General features: G+C 37.3%; 1 long non-coding RNA gene across 1 annotated transcript in view; it reads left to right on the top strand.

Annotated features, from left to right (window-relative positions):
- The first annotated feature begins 1,780 nt into the window (after positions 1 to 1,780).
- LOC107077543 (uncharacterized) overlaps positions 1,781 to 13,516 on the top strand; it is a 43,159-nt gene continuing 31,423 nt past the window's right edge. Inside the window, exons 1-2 of the long non-coding RNA XR_001478570.2 lie at positions 1,781 to 2,058; positions 9,872 to 9,937. This is a non-coding gene — a long non-coding RNA (uncharacterized lncRNA). The remainder of the gene's footprint in view (positions 2,059 to 9,871; positions 9,938 to 13,516) is intronic.

Raw genomic sequence — 13,516 nt, 5'->3', positions numbered from 1 at the left:
ATTAAGCCGTATTTCCATTCTTATTCCATTTTCCCCCATGATAACACCACCCACAAAACGAGCAGTATGTAAATAAATACATTTAAACATACTTTAGAATATCACCTGGGTTTGGCTGAGTACAAACTCTTGTTCTATGAATTATTAGCTAGAAATTAATGAACGGGCGCCTTAGTGTTATTGGTCTCCAAACCACCAATATTTAATCACTGCACTTGCAGCTGGATAAAGGTAGATAATGAACGTTAAGTTTTGCACTGTGTTAGAGTGGCCAACGGAACTACCCCTTTCATCCCTCTTGCGCATATGAAACGTACCGTTAACAGTACCGTTTTCAGTAGCAACAAAACAGAAATTATCACTTTGATTACTTGAAGTAATGAATAACTTGTTTTCAATATTGCAAATGTTATTAAAGTCACTACACAGTGCATTTTGTACACATTTCTGAACACTAGTCACACTAGTAATTAGGGGATGATCCGAATCAAATTGCAAAAAATCACTCCTAGACCTCGTTCTTATTTTGCCCCGTGGCTCTATATACTGTACGCGTATCCACATCAAAACTGCTTTGGGTAAACTCGTATTAAGTCACTACCAGATTATATTGCTCGGATATAACAGTGGTTAGTAAGTAGCTGGCGGAATAGGAGAATGTCTTAACCATCAAAATATGAAATACGCAGATTGCCGTTTTAATTAACTGGTTGTGAGGGAACCGCTCACAAAACTTTGGCTACAGCCAAAAAGTAAACATTACCAATGTTTTCATTAGTATTTTCTGAAGACCAGCTTATAATAATAATAATAATAATAATAATAATAATAATAATAATAATAATAATAATAATAATAATAATTATTATTATTATTATATCAACACTCCTATTCGATTTTCTGTGGAGTTTTATTGTGTTATTCATCGCTTCGGAATAAACAACTGTCCCTGTTTCATTTTGCTTACAATATTGCAGAGAACGTCAACTAGTACGTTCCAGCTTCTTTTTAAAATTCAATATTCGCATTAACTGTGAAATGTTTGGGGTTAAATTCTACAAACAAAAGTATAAAAAAGTATTTAAGGCTGTAAAGTGCGTTTGAAATTGGAAAGATGAAAGTACCAAATCGTTGACTTCAACTTCTTTCTCTATTGCGACAATGGTTGAAATTGGTTTACCATGCGGAAAAAAAAACGTTTTTGAAACCGGTTAATCCGAAAAAATCGTCTTTGTTGTTATTTAAGATGGTATTCTTCACAGGCCATTAAAAATGTTTTGTAAGATTTCAACCAAAGTTTTAATTCCGGCTAAAAAACAAATCCGCGATCAAGCCTGCGTGACATACCATTAACATTTTTGTATTTTGAAATTCCCTGCAATAAGCCACCAGGTCTATAAAGTTTGAGCTGCGCTTAAAATAAACCGTAAACTCATAGCATAGTATTTAATTGTGTTATGTGTTTCGGTGTGTTTTAGCCCCTTTTTATACAATAGGTACATCGCTGCACATCTTAAATGTCGCATCCCGTCGTCTAATTGCAATCCTTGCAATGAGGGTTAAATTGATTTTTTCTCCCGTGACAAAGCAAAGTCCGCAAGACACGGGGCACCTCAGCCACCCGGGCCAGCAAGCTGCAAAGAGCTGTTCAGAAACAGGCTGGTGTTTCTCCCTCCCGAGTTTTTTTCCCCCTTTGCAGTTTGTCTGATTATTTTTCCCTTCACGTTTTGTCCCAATAGCAAATTACCAATTCTATGAATTGCAAAGCAGCTGCAGAGAGGCAGAGGGGTGGGGGAAGAGATGGGAAGATTGAAAGGGATCTTTTGCAAACACAATCACGTTCTTAAATGGAAATTCAGAGGCTTTAAACAAATCTTACATCTCCCTCTTTCCAGTCTTCCAAAACTCTGCAATCAGAGACATGTTCGACCTGCTATAAAATCCCAGCGTTTTAGCTGAGTTTTAGGCAACGGTCCTATTTTTGAGTGTTTTAGATCAGATTTACAAGGAAAGGCGTACAGATATCTAATCCCTGATCTGGATTTAAAGCGACAGCCGGTGAGTTTCTGTTTCTTCCTTTATGATTTTCTGCTCTTTTTTTTCCACAACAAGTAGATACTGACACCAGACGAGTTTGAGGAAGTGTCTCATAATCTCCGCTTTGAGGTCACAGGTGATTTTCATCATCTCGAGGAAGGCGTGGTCTTTATTTATTCATTCATTCTTTCATTCATTCACGGCTAAAGCTTTAATCACCTGTTGGAAGAAAACTGTATCGGTGTTACCAAACCTTAGCGTGTATTGGCTAAACGTGTTAAAAAACGTTTTATAATTTAGCGTTTGGCCTTGCAGTGGACCAGCCGATTAGTGGCTTGAGTATCGACAAAACTAATCTATGGTATTACGATGCAATTGGTAATGCAAATAAGTGACACCTTTTCCTAAATTATCTGGAAAGCTCATTCTAGAGGTAAGGAAATTGGTCATAATTAACTTAATTATTGGTAACAACAACAAAATAGTGTTAATAACAGTTAATAAGTAACCAGTAGGTTTCATTCTAATGTTTTATTACACAGCCTTATAAGATCATTTCAACATTACAATCATCTAGAAACCCCCACAAATGACATCAAAGCATGTCCGCTCTGGACAAAAATTAAAATTGTGAGTAAACATCACGTTGCCATTTGAATTCTATAAAGTATGACTCCCCTGTAACGGCATAGTTAAATAAAAAAAAGAGTAAACTACATATTGTTATAATTACAAAGCAATGATAAATAATAATTGGTTGTGGAAAGATCAAGACTTCTAATGGTAAATAAAACACAGTAGTGTTGATTATAAATCGGAATGATGTTTAGGCATTTAGATTCCCGATATTGCAAATAAAGAATTGTATTTATTTTGCTATTATGTCAATGTATCCAAATTAATGGGCGCACACCTTAACTTCAACTCACTACAAATCAGGTAGGACATGGAGGAGAAGGGAGACGGCAGAGTGAGAAGTGTACCCTTTATAATTATGTATCAAGCTCGAATACCTTGCCTGTGTTCGTCTGGCTTCAGACCCTGAGAAGTTTGAGTCAAACTCACTTAGCCCTCAGAAAAGGGGATATTGCGAATTCCGCATAAACACGCCATCTCCAGGAGCAAGTGTCGGCCTTAGCCAGCAGAGTAGGCTTTACTTAGATGTATACATACTCAGAAGAAAAGGTAAGAAAGCCCTTTTAATTAAGAAAGAAACTGGACACACGAAACCACGCTCTCCTTTGTTTAAAATAACACATATATATATATTTTAAAAAACCCAATGGTAGTTCTAAAATAAGCTAAAGCGAAAAGCGAATTGTCACTAAAATACAGTATATTTATTATTGATCTTATTCAGTAATAAGATTTCTTTAATGTTGCCTTAGATGGGAGATGTCCGCAAAAAAGAATCCAGCGAAACAGTGTATAACAAGCTAAAAAATGCAACACGATAACGCAAAAACTGCACACTACACCACCATAAGATCTCACAATATAAAGGATATGCTTTTGTTTGAAACGGATAAGCTCTTTTGCAGGCAAGCATTTTTTTACAATACGAGGATTGGTAAGTTCTATCGTTTATTTAACTGTTATTAGTTTTTTTTTTTGTGTGGGCGATTTTACCCCCCGAATGTTCAGCATTTAACAATGAAGATGACGCAAACGTCTGGAGGCCCCGGGTTATGACATGCAATTCAGGAGTCAGTTTCCGATGGACTTAATAAAGCTGCTTTAATATTTAGTAATTTCCCATTTTGCAGGCTATAAAGAAGTCAGGCTTTCTGGTATGGTGAGGGACCATGGCCCCGACAAACAGAGTATCTGTTGTACTGTGCCAGTCAGAGTGAAGAGTTCGCTAAAAGTGGCCAGATGCTCTCTCTTTTTTTGTGAAGAATATGGCCTTGTCTGAACGAGGTGGATTTTTACAAGGATGTTGGGGGTTACCATGGAGAGCAGATTGAAAGGGATCACAGATCTCGCGCTGAAGGATAGGTCATTCCTCTAAGGAAAAAGGGCCTCTATTTCGGCTTTTAAAGACAAAACACAAGCAGCTATTAAATATAAGACAGTACTGGGCCAAAGTATGTATCCAGACATACAGTACAGTAAAACATAACCGGGCGTACAGCTGTATTAGTCAGGAATTTAAACAAACTTTATAGTGTCTAATAAAGGGTTATTTCTGTTTCAATAAAACGGCAGGTTTTCGTTTTTAAAGTTAGCATATACCGTACATGATGCTCCCATTTGTTTACCTCGTCTGCCTTGTTTACCCCTAAACGAGAAAGGTAGGCCTAGGTTTTTTTTTAATTGGAAACATGCATCTATAAATTGTTTTCCTAACTCTTACATTTGAGCCTTAATCAACAAACACTCCAGCACGCAAATGGGAAGGGTCACAGCTACTGTAACTCTCACGATCGATTTCCATAAGTCAGTAGTAAGTAAACATGTCTCCTCTTGAAATCTAGCAATCTAAGAACACCAAACGCAACAACTAAACCTATGACAATTGTACTAGATACTTTAATACATAACAATAATTAATTTATGTAATGTATTCACTGGAATAACACACAGAGAAACTCAACAGTGCAAGTCATTGCGTCAACTTTTCTTAGTCGATCAAACGCTAATCAGTTATTGGCGTGCATCGGTGTAGACACTAATTCCTCTTATGAGGTCATTCTTCTTTATGACGACTAATGGTCGGTGCTGCGTACTGTATGTCACGTGTTAATGTCTCGCCTGCTACGATGCGTACACCGTCAAATATTTTAACAAAATAACCAGCACTTAAGATTTTGATATAACTTTCCTGTCCTTATTAACTTTTGCTTCTCTAGCAAATCGCGACACAAAAAGTGTGCAACACAAAATGCGAAAGTTGCTCTTGTAACCGTAATCGTTATTTGTATTATTTTCTAAAACTCAGAATCTACTAAAATCTGACCATAGCTCATACCAGAAAGCCCATATGTGAACTGTTCACATGGTCCAAAACATTCAAACAAAGTAATAACCAAACTCAGTGCTTTTGCAAATAAACTTAATAAAACATCATCCCTCAACACCAGAAAGCCGATGCAGAAAACGAATTATGTTTTTACGGTCTCGACACTTTAACAGGGTGTTTACTTCGGTCAATATGTACTAAAACAAATCTAATTTCAATTCATGTTAATACAATTACTCAATGTCTATACAGTTGTTATCATCTGAAAAAACAAATGATAAAAACTGCTTTGTGCCAATATGGAAGTATTCCAATACAGTAGACAACTTTTTACCAATGTTAACCCGGTTGTTTTAAGAAAGCACGGAAATGTACTGGACGGTCTACACCAATCTGTAAAGAATTGAAAGTTATTCAGTTTCTTTTAAAAGAGTCGTATTAAGCTTATGGCTGTGATTAAACTCGAATACAGGCTCTTTTTACTCTTGCATGGAATCACTCCTATTGGCGTTTTCAGAGCACTCAGTTGTTTCAGTATTTTAAGAAAAAAAACGAACGAGTATTTTTGATCATCATAATAAGCAGGATTGACAATACAGGAATAATATGGCAGGGGGGAGAAATCATCCTTATCAGTGGCTGCGATTCTTCTGCGACCGGTGAGCTGAAGAGGACGATGGTAACAACTTTTGCTCATTCATACGGATCCATTACTGGTCGCACAAAGAAAAGACCGGCTTTTCAGAAACGGACAGCTGATCTCCAGAAGGGATTTCATCACTGAGGTAACAAATTTCAAGGGCCTAATTGTGCATAACTGCTGCTGGAGAGAGTGGAGCGGTCGCGGTCAGTGCGCTGTTCACACCGTTTCTGACTATTTGACACGTTACACAAACTTTATTTTCTGTTTCTTCAGAAAAAAAAAAACAACCTGGAAACGGTAGGAAATGGAAAAAAAAGTAGCAGGGAGACGGAAAACATTCCCAAGAGCCCATCAGTCTCAGAAGCAGCCCCAGGGAGGAGGGGGTGATCGCAGTTCACTGCATTAAGTGAATGGTTTTCTTATTACTGAGCAGCTCGCCAGCTCTTTTTTTTTGTTCTAAAAAAACACACGAACGAGGCCGTAATCAGCCTCATTCCAAAAGCTGGCTACAGAACGGATTTCCTTCTGAATCTTTTCCAATGAAATCTCTATTATTAGTATTCTTTGAGTTTTATGACAGACATGCATAATGGCCACTTAGTAGAACTACAATAACGGCGTTGCGCGTCGCTCATACTTTTCAGGTGTTTCTTTTTAAAACGTGGGTCCTTCCTTTCCTATCCCCTCGAGACTGGCAAATCTTCATCCGCTAGAACGTGGAAGGATCCTTCTATCTCTCGAGTAATGAGGCGGGGCTCTGAACATTCATGAATATTCATCAGAAACTGTTACACACAACCACACAATTAGCAGTAGTATATTCTAACTTCAAACCCTGGCTAAAGAAGAGAGCTGGAGATGAAACTGTCATTCCCTCTAGGCTAAGATATCTTGTGTGGAGCCAGGGAATAAATGGTGTGAAAGCTCCTTCCAAAAGCCTTTTTTAAAAAGACAAATACATACAGTTAATGTTTTTAAAAACTGGCTCCTAATTCTGTAATATGATAAACAGCAATCCTAAAAAAAACAACAAAAACATAAAAACTTATCCTTACCAAATTTAAAATGCAAATGCCAGGGGTGGCTTGTAGGATGATGACCAAATTCAGAGGGTTTTAATCTGCAAACAATGACAGGCATTCATACTTTTTAGAGAAGTGTTGATTGTTTGTAATGTTTTGCGGCTTTGCTTTCTTTACATACATCCCATGAAAATCCACATTCATTTGCATCTCTCTGTTTCGTTAAACAGGGCAAAATGTTCACAATCTGTAAGAACTGTGACTAACAGCGTTGTCATGATTTTACTCTAAGGGAATCAGAGCAGCTATAAGAATCTTTGTCTGAAATTGAGTTTGAGGTTTATTGTACAACCTCAGATAACAATTAGCTCAGATTTTTTCAAGGTCCAGCTATCATATCTTACAAGTAAGGCTATTTTGGCATTTGCTTTCTATTAAAATAGCAGAACCCTGAATAGTTTCAAAAAGAACAAATCCAATGACATGCACTTATCTTTTAAATGTGCAAGCACTAACGTATGTGTACAGTTAAAGTATACTTTTGGTACACCACAATGCCTGCAGGAACTCAGAATTTTGCATCTGATTGTTGCGGCCATTTTAGTGTGATTATAAAAACACACGAGATCTGTAACTTTAAAAGTCTGTTTCCTTGTATTGTAAGGAAAGGACTAACCTTTTCTGTTTATCACACTATATGGATAAAAGCATGGCTAATTACACCTTTACATATTGTGTCTGTATTTGAACTTCTAACAGGCTTCAGACATTTTTGTTTTGTTTTTTCATACTGTACTTTCTATCTGCCTGCATTAGGAAGTTAATTGCTGACTTTTAGTTTCAAAGATGAGAGTTGATTTGACTTGTGGTATCATCGGGCTGATCTGCCACCCTAGGAGAAACATATTACAAGCGTAACTGATCATTGGCAGTGATTGTAAAGTGTATATAATAAAAAAAGAAGAAACAAAAATACCTATAATGTGAAATGGTGAATGTTCCTTTGAAGGAACAAGTAGAAAAATAGCGTTTATAGTGGTATAAGGTCATAAAGCATCATTGTCCTTTGCAGCCTTGTACATGTTCTGATGTGCTAAAGGCTGCAAAATCAAGTCCTTTAGTGTGTCTCATTGCTAATCAGAGGAGAAGCTTCTTGAAAGCATTGAGTCAGAGCAGTACCAAACTAAGCTTGCACTCCTCACAGAAATGCCTTGGGGATCTTTAACAACTCATCAGAAGGAAGACGAATCAACAACACAGCACACCAACACACACCACGCTGGGGTGTTTGGTAGACAGGAGCAGGAAGAGGTGATTTTAAATAGGATTCTAACCTGTGATCTTTTATCCTGAAGGCACGTTTTTTACCTAATGAACTGGTGACACCTCATCCTCACATATGGCGCCATTTTCACAGCCCCTCTTTCAGTTTGCTTGCACTGCCTGTATGTTAGGTAGGGCTCGATCCAATCCCCTGCTTTGCATTCAGGGTGATCCTATCCATGGCTGTGGTGACCAGCTACTGTACATGAAGACATATTTATTCATGTTTGGGTAAAACATGAGACGTTTTTAGAGGGTCTGAGAGATAAGCTCCAGCCTTTTGTTATCTGAATATGGATAGGCTGTTTATAGATTGTTCTTCTGTTATAGAAGATTTGGTAATCTGTGCAGAGGAGGCTTATAGAACAGTGTGCATACTGTGTTCAGAGAGCTCATTTAACTGTTCTTTTCCTTTTCTTAAAAAGCAATGCACAAAATGCATGGAAATTGCAGTTTACGTTCTTCAAAAAACAAAAAGTTGCAAAATGCATAGAAATTACAACAAATACTAGTGAATTCAGCAAAACAGTTCTAGTGTTCCAATTTATCACTGCTCAGCGCAGCTAAGTGGTGCTCTGCAGCATACGTACTCATGAATAAGACATTAAAATAAGGGAGTATTCTTTTAAGCATGCCGTTATTCACCTGTGAAGTTTTTGTTTGACTTTTTTTTGGTGATGAACTTGCACACCTCAGCAAGCTTCTTCCGGGGTCTGAAGGGTCATTGACTCAGAAAAAATAAATTGAAAAGGAGAGATCAAATCACAGACCATCCATGAATTAAGAGCAGTGTGAGAAGAAGCACCACTGCAATGCCAAATGCTTATTGTATTTGAAAACCAAATCATGTATCTGGAAACTACCTTGGGAATGATGCCTGTGGGCTGTCCTTCTTCTCTCTTTACTCCAGATAATTATAGAACATGTAGCTGGTCTTTAAGTATAAATCACCACTCTGACAACAGTCATCCGGTAAAGTCAGAAAACAGCACTCAAAAAGGTAGAACTTAAAAAGATCAAATGGGATTAAGAGGCAATGGAAATATCTGATTTAGGGTATTAAACTGACATTGTAAAAAGTACAAAATGGGGAGCCTGCCAGCCTGTTAAAAGTCATTTTGAAAGTAAAAGTAGGAGAGAGGCTCTAAACTTCTTTCACTGGCTGCCAGTTCAAGTCGGTGAAAAAACTAGGGTCAAAACTGGGTAAAAGGCATCTTTGCAAATGTCCAAGAAGTGTAAAACAAAATCAATCTCCTTAATACTAAATCGATTAAATTACAAGTTAATAGTATTCAGGAAAATATTTCCATAAGAATTCTGTAATATGTTTTGCCCCTGGAAGTAGAGAAGGGATTTTTTTGAAGACTTTAAATAGCACCATGAAACCAAAATGTACATGTAAATGTTTAACCTTGCTTAAAATGTACAGACCAATTAAAAGAGTCATTAATTATTTAGCTATTTGGTGAGAACATTAATTTTATTAAAGGGAGACTTTGTATACTCAGGCAACTTCTCCTAAAAGTTTTTGTTTTAGATCATTTATGCAACTTTCTTTCAAAAAGTACTTATCAATTATATCATTTTTCATACCCATTACAGCTATAAAAATGTGTCACATTCAAATTGTCTGGTAGAGCAATTGTCACATAGTTGTACTGTATATTAATATCTTGTTGTTACTGTAGAGTATTAGCAAGGAAAAATATCCACAGACACTGAATCATCAGCCTAGTTTAATTGCAGGTGTTCTATAGCGTGTTCACTTAGACTAGTGGTAAATTCATATGTAAATGCCTTGTAGATTTTGCCCCCAGTTTGTAATGGAGTAACCTTATTTATGTTGGCGTAATGCCTGTGTGAAATGTGTCTCTCTCTTGACAGCTTCAACAGGAATGAAGCAGAGGCAGAGCAGAAGCTAGTTGTGGCAATAACTGATCCTACATATGAGTAAGTTGTTATTTTCTTTATTACTTTTAAACACTTTGTAAACATGGCAAAAAAAGCAAAATGAAGGGATTTTCCATATGCCTAGGGGAGCTTGGACTACCAAAACTGATACTGGTATGTTGCAGTCACGTTAAGGATTTTCGTTGAGGTATATATTGTTTTAATATCATGTCAGAACACTGCCCTCCAAAACAAAAGAGCGAAAATTAAAAACTCCATTGCCTACAAATAATGTCACACTGTTACATTCAGGGCTTGATTCTGTGAATCACATTCCCCAATGTAAACTACATTTAATGATTACAGAGAGCGTTGCAATTTGCAGAGTGTATACCAAACACAGGAGACCCGTGACCTTTAAAGTAACATGATGGATCTCCCTAACCATCCACGACAAGAGCAGAGGTGGGAATTCTGTTTCTCATCTCACATTCCAGTCCGTCTATTCCCAAACCAGTTGGGGCGCCTGGAAGACTTTGTGACTCAAAATATTTAATGACAGTCTTACTCCAGGTTGGGCTGGCGTCTTAGTGAGAAGGTGCCATGGTGGCCATAGATAAACATGTGCTGTTTCAGCGTCAGGGTGAGGGCATAAAAAGTTATTTTTCTGCTGAAATTCATTCCCACAGAAAACCAAGATGCCTGAAATGGTGTTTTACATAATGCTGCCCCCACTCCTAAAACAAAAACTAGAACTGAAGGTGGAGGATGATTTTATTCCTTTTCAACGAGAAAGCAAAATAAAGTTAGTGGATTCAGGCAAATTGCATCTTTTTAACTTCAATAACAGGAAACGGTTATTATACCTGATGGCAGCAGTGTGGAGGTGTGGTAGGAGCTCCTGGGGAGTCACAGGTTCAAATCCCAGGTGAGGTGCCTCTGATGTACCCTTGGGCACGTTACTTCACTATACCTTTAAATACCCTGCTGTCCCAGTAGGTCTCCAAGTCGTTACTGGAAATGAGAATTAGTTTTCAACTGACCTAACTGGTTAAATTAAGGAATAAAAAAAACCGAACACATGCCAAGAGACACGATCAAGCTCAGAAACTGACGGAGCAGATCGGTAAGACAGAGTATGAGTATGAAATGGGAACCCCATCAGGTCATGCTTTTTAAAGCAGCTCCTGCATTTCACTGACGCGACGCACACTGAGATTTCAGGAAGGAAGCCGAGCTAATGAATGATAATGAATCTGAAAGCACGATGCATAATATTGGACACATTCACCCCACACTGATGTGCACCCCCATCTCTAGGAGAAAGTTGACTTAGCCTGGTGTTTGCAATGTGGAACACCTCTCCTGACATACAAGTATCAGCCTTTAAAAGTTTTTTTCTAAATGTTTTGTGTGTGTGTGTGTGTTTATCGTGCAGTGAGAGAGATGTATGCAGTGAGCTGGCATGTCTTTTCCACCTCCTCCAAACATTTTTCTTTGTCTGTTACCATAATAAAGGTCAAACCCTCATCACTGCGCGGAGCTCAGGATTTCTCTCACTGATAAATCGTGTGTGTTTACCACCCAGCTACAGAGCAGAGGGGGCTGCTGTGAGGGTGCAGAACCTACGGCCTGTTTTTGACCCTAATGGCCCACAATAAAAATCAATAAAGTGCATAATGTTTGGGAATTATATTCAGAAGGCAGCACATCCATCACCAGAGAGAGCTTTTAGTTATTTATGTTTTAAAATATATAATCCTAGGCCACTTCAAAGTTACTGCACCATTATAGTCTGAAAGACATTAAATATTTTCTGAGCCTCACGCAACTCCACCTGTCAGAGATCCACAATGTTAGAACTACTTCCAGACAGCTTTGAAAGTTCTGTTCTTCTCCTCTCATTATTGTCCTTTTTGTCCTTTACAGGTAAACCTCAACATAAAATAAATCTTCAGCAAAATGAGACCTCCTCCTTTTGGTTATTTAATTTTTGACACAAGAAATTACAGAACCAAAAATGATATACTTTATTATTACAACAGTCTCACATTAGAACATTTTTTTAAATTTGGTTTTCTCTTACTATCTAACCTAATAAAATACAATGTTGAATTTAATTAAAAACACACAATTGTGAATGTGAAACTTCAGCTGCTTGCTAGTTAGCATGAACTAGTAATATTTGCAACCCAGGAGATGTGATATTTAGTGATGTCTTTGGCTCATACCTTTTAAAAAGCATAGATGTCAGTATATAAACTGTGCAGTGCTCAGGTAAAGCAAACGTAAGCACAGTATAACAATGTACCCAACTCTACAGAGAGAAGTGAGAAAAAGAGAGGCTCACTTAACCTTAGATCCACTCAACCCATAAACCTCTTCTTCTTCTGCAAAGGACCAAAACAGTTTCTGTGTACTCTAACAGTTGAATAAACACTTCAGCTTGTAATAATTTATTAATTTGTGGTTCACACATAGCTTACAGTGGCTTTCCACAAAGTTATTAATGAGTTATTTAATTATAATTAGAAAGTAATTCATGTTAATGCATGCCTAATCGTGCAAAATTATCCCCTTCGGTCACTGAATGTGTATTTATATCATATTAGGGGGTCTTATCTGCTGTTACATCTTATTAAGCATTTAAGTGTTTACCACTAGAAGTGGAAAACTTGTAGTATCCCTTTAAAACTTGCATGCCTTGAATTTTATTACAGGAGAGCTTCCATTTAAAAAAACAGCTAGAAAGAACAAACAAGGTATATGCCTGTTGCCCCACACAAATCCCACTTTGTTGCATGTTCCAAAGGGACTTCGATGTTTAAAAAAAAACATTAAATATGTTCAAAAATCAAGCTAGTATACAATTTTGCTCTAATTGCTGATTGACCTGTCTGGCTCCAAGCTTGATAGAAGAGCCAGTGGAGACAGCAAAAGCTATTGGATTCCATAGTAGTTCTAAAGAAGCAAGGAAACTAAGGAAAGAGGGAAAATAAAACATTTTTAAGCACATTTTCAAAAACAGGGCTTGTTGAAAATGCCAAAGTAAAACAAAAGTAGATAAAATGTCGGGGACACCATATAGGGAGTAAAAACTGAAGAAAACATTTGACCAGAGATGGGAACTAGCTCAAGATAAGAGCACTTCTTTTTGGATTCTACTGTTTCTTGTCTGGAAAGACCTTATTATTAATCCTTCCCTCCATAGTCATATTGTAACAGTACTGGCCTTAACTGAGTCAAGATCTTCCACTAGCATTTGTTATCTCTCATCCTTTAGGATAGAAATCAAAACATGTTCTGCACTGCTGTAAACTCTCCCTGAGAAATCTGTTTCTTCTTTTGATTCAAGTACTTTAACCGCTTACAAAACAGTTATCTCTAAGCAATGGTAAATTATATGACTCGCAACCAAGATCCGTTTTATAATTTGTGGCAATTTTCTCACAATTAAAGGCAGCTCTGCTGAAGATGTTGCCTGGAGAGGTACACTACAGGAGTGATTAATAATGTCTTCCCCCTTTCTGTAGCGTACTTCTCTTTCAAGTTTTCTTTGTTGACTTGCCTTTAAAGCAAGTACTGTAAGAACTTCAAAATATATATACAGTATTTTTACAGAATATCAGTAGTTTATCC

This window comes from Lepisosteus oculatus, chromosome 11 (assembly GCF_040954835.1).
Source record: "Lepisosteus oculatus isolate fLepOcu1 chromosome 11, fLepOcu1.hap2, whole genome shotgun sequence".
Classification (NCBI taxonomy): domain Eukaryota; kingdom Metazoa; phylum Chordata; class Actinopteri; order Semionotiformes; family Lepisosteidae; genus Lepisosteus; species Lepisosteus oculatus.
Note: the sequence above shows the minus strand (reverse complement) of the source record. Positions and strands in the feature narration are given on the sequence as shown.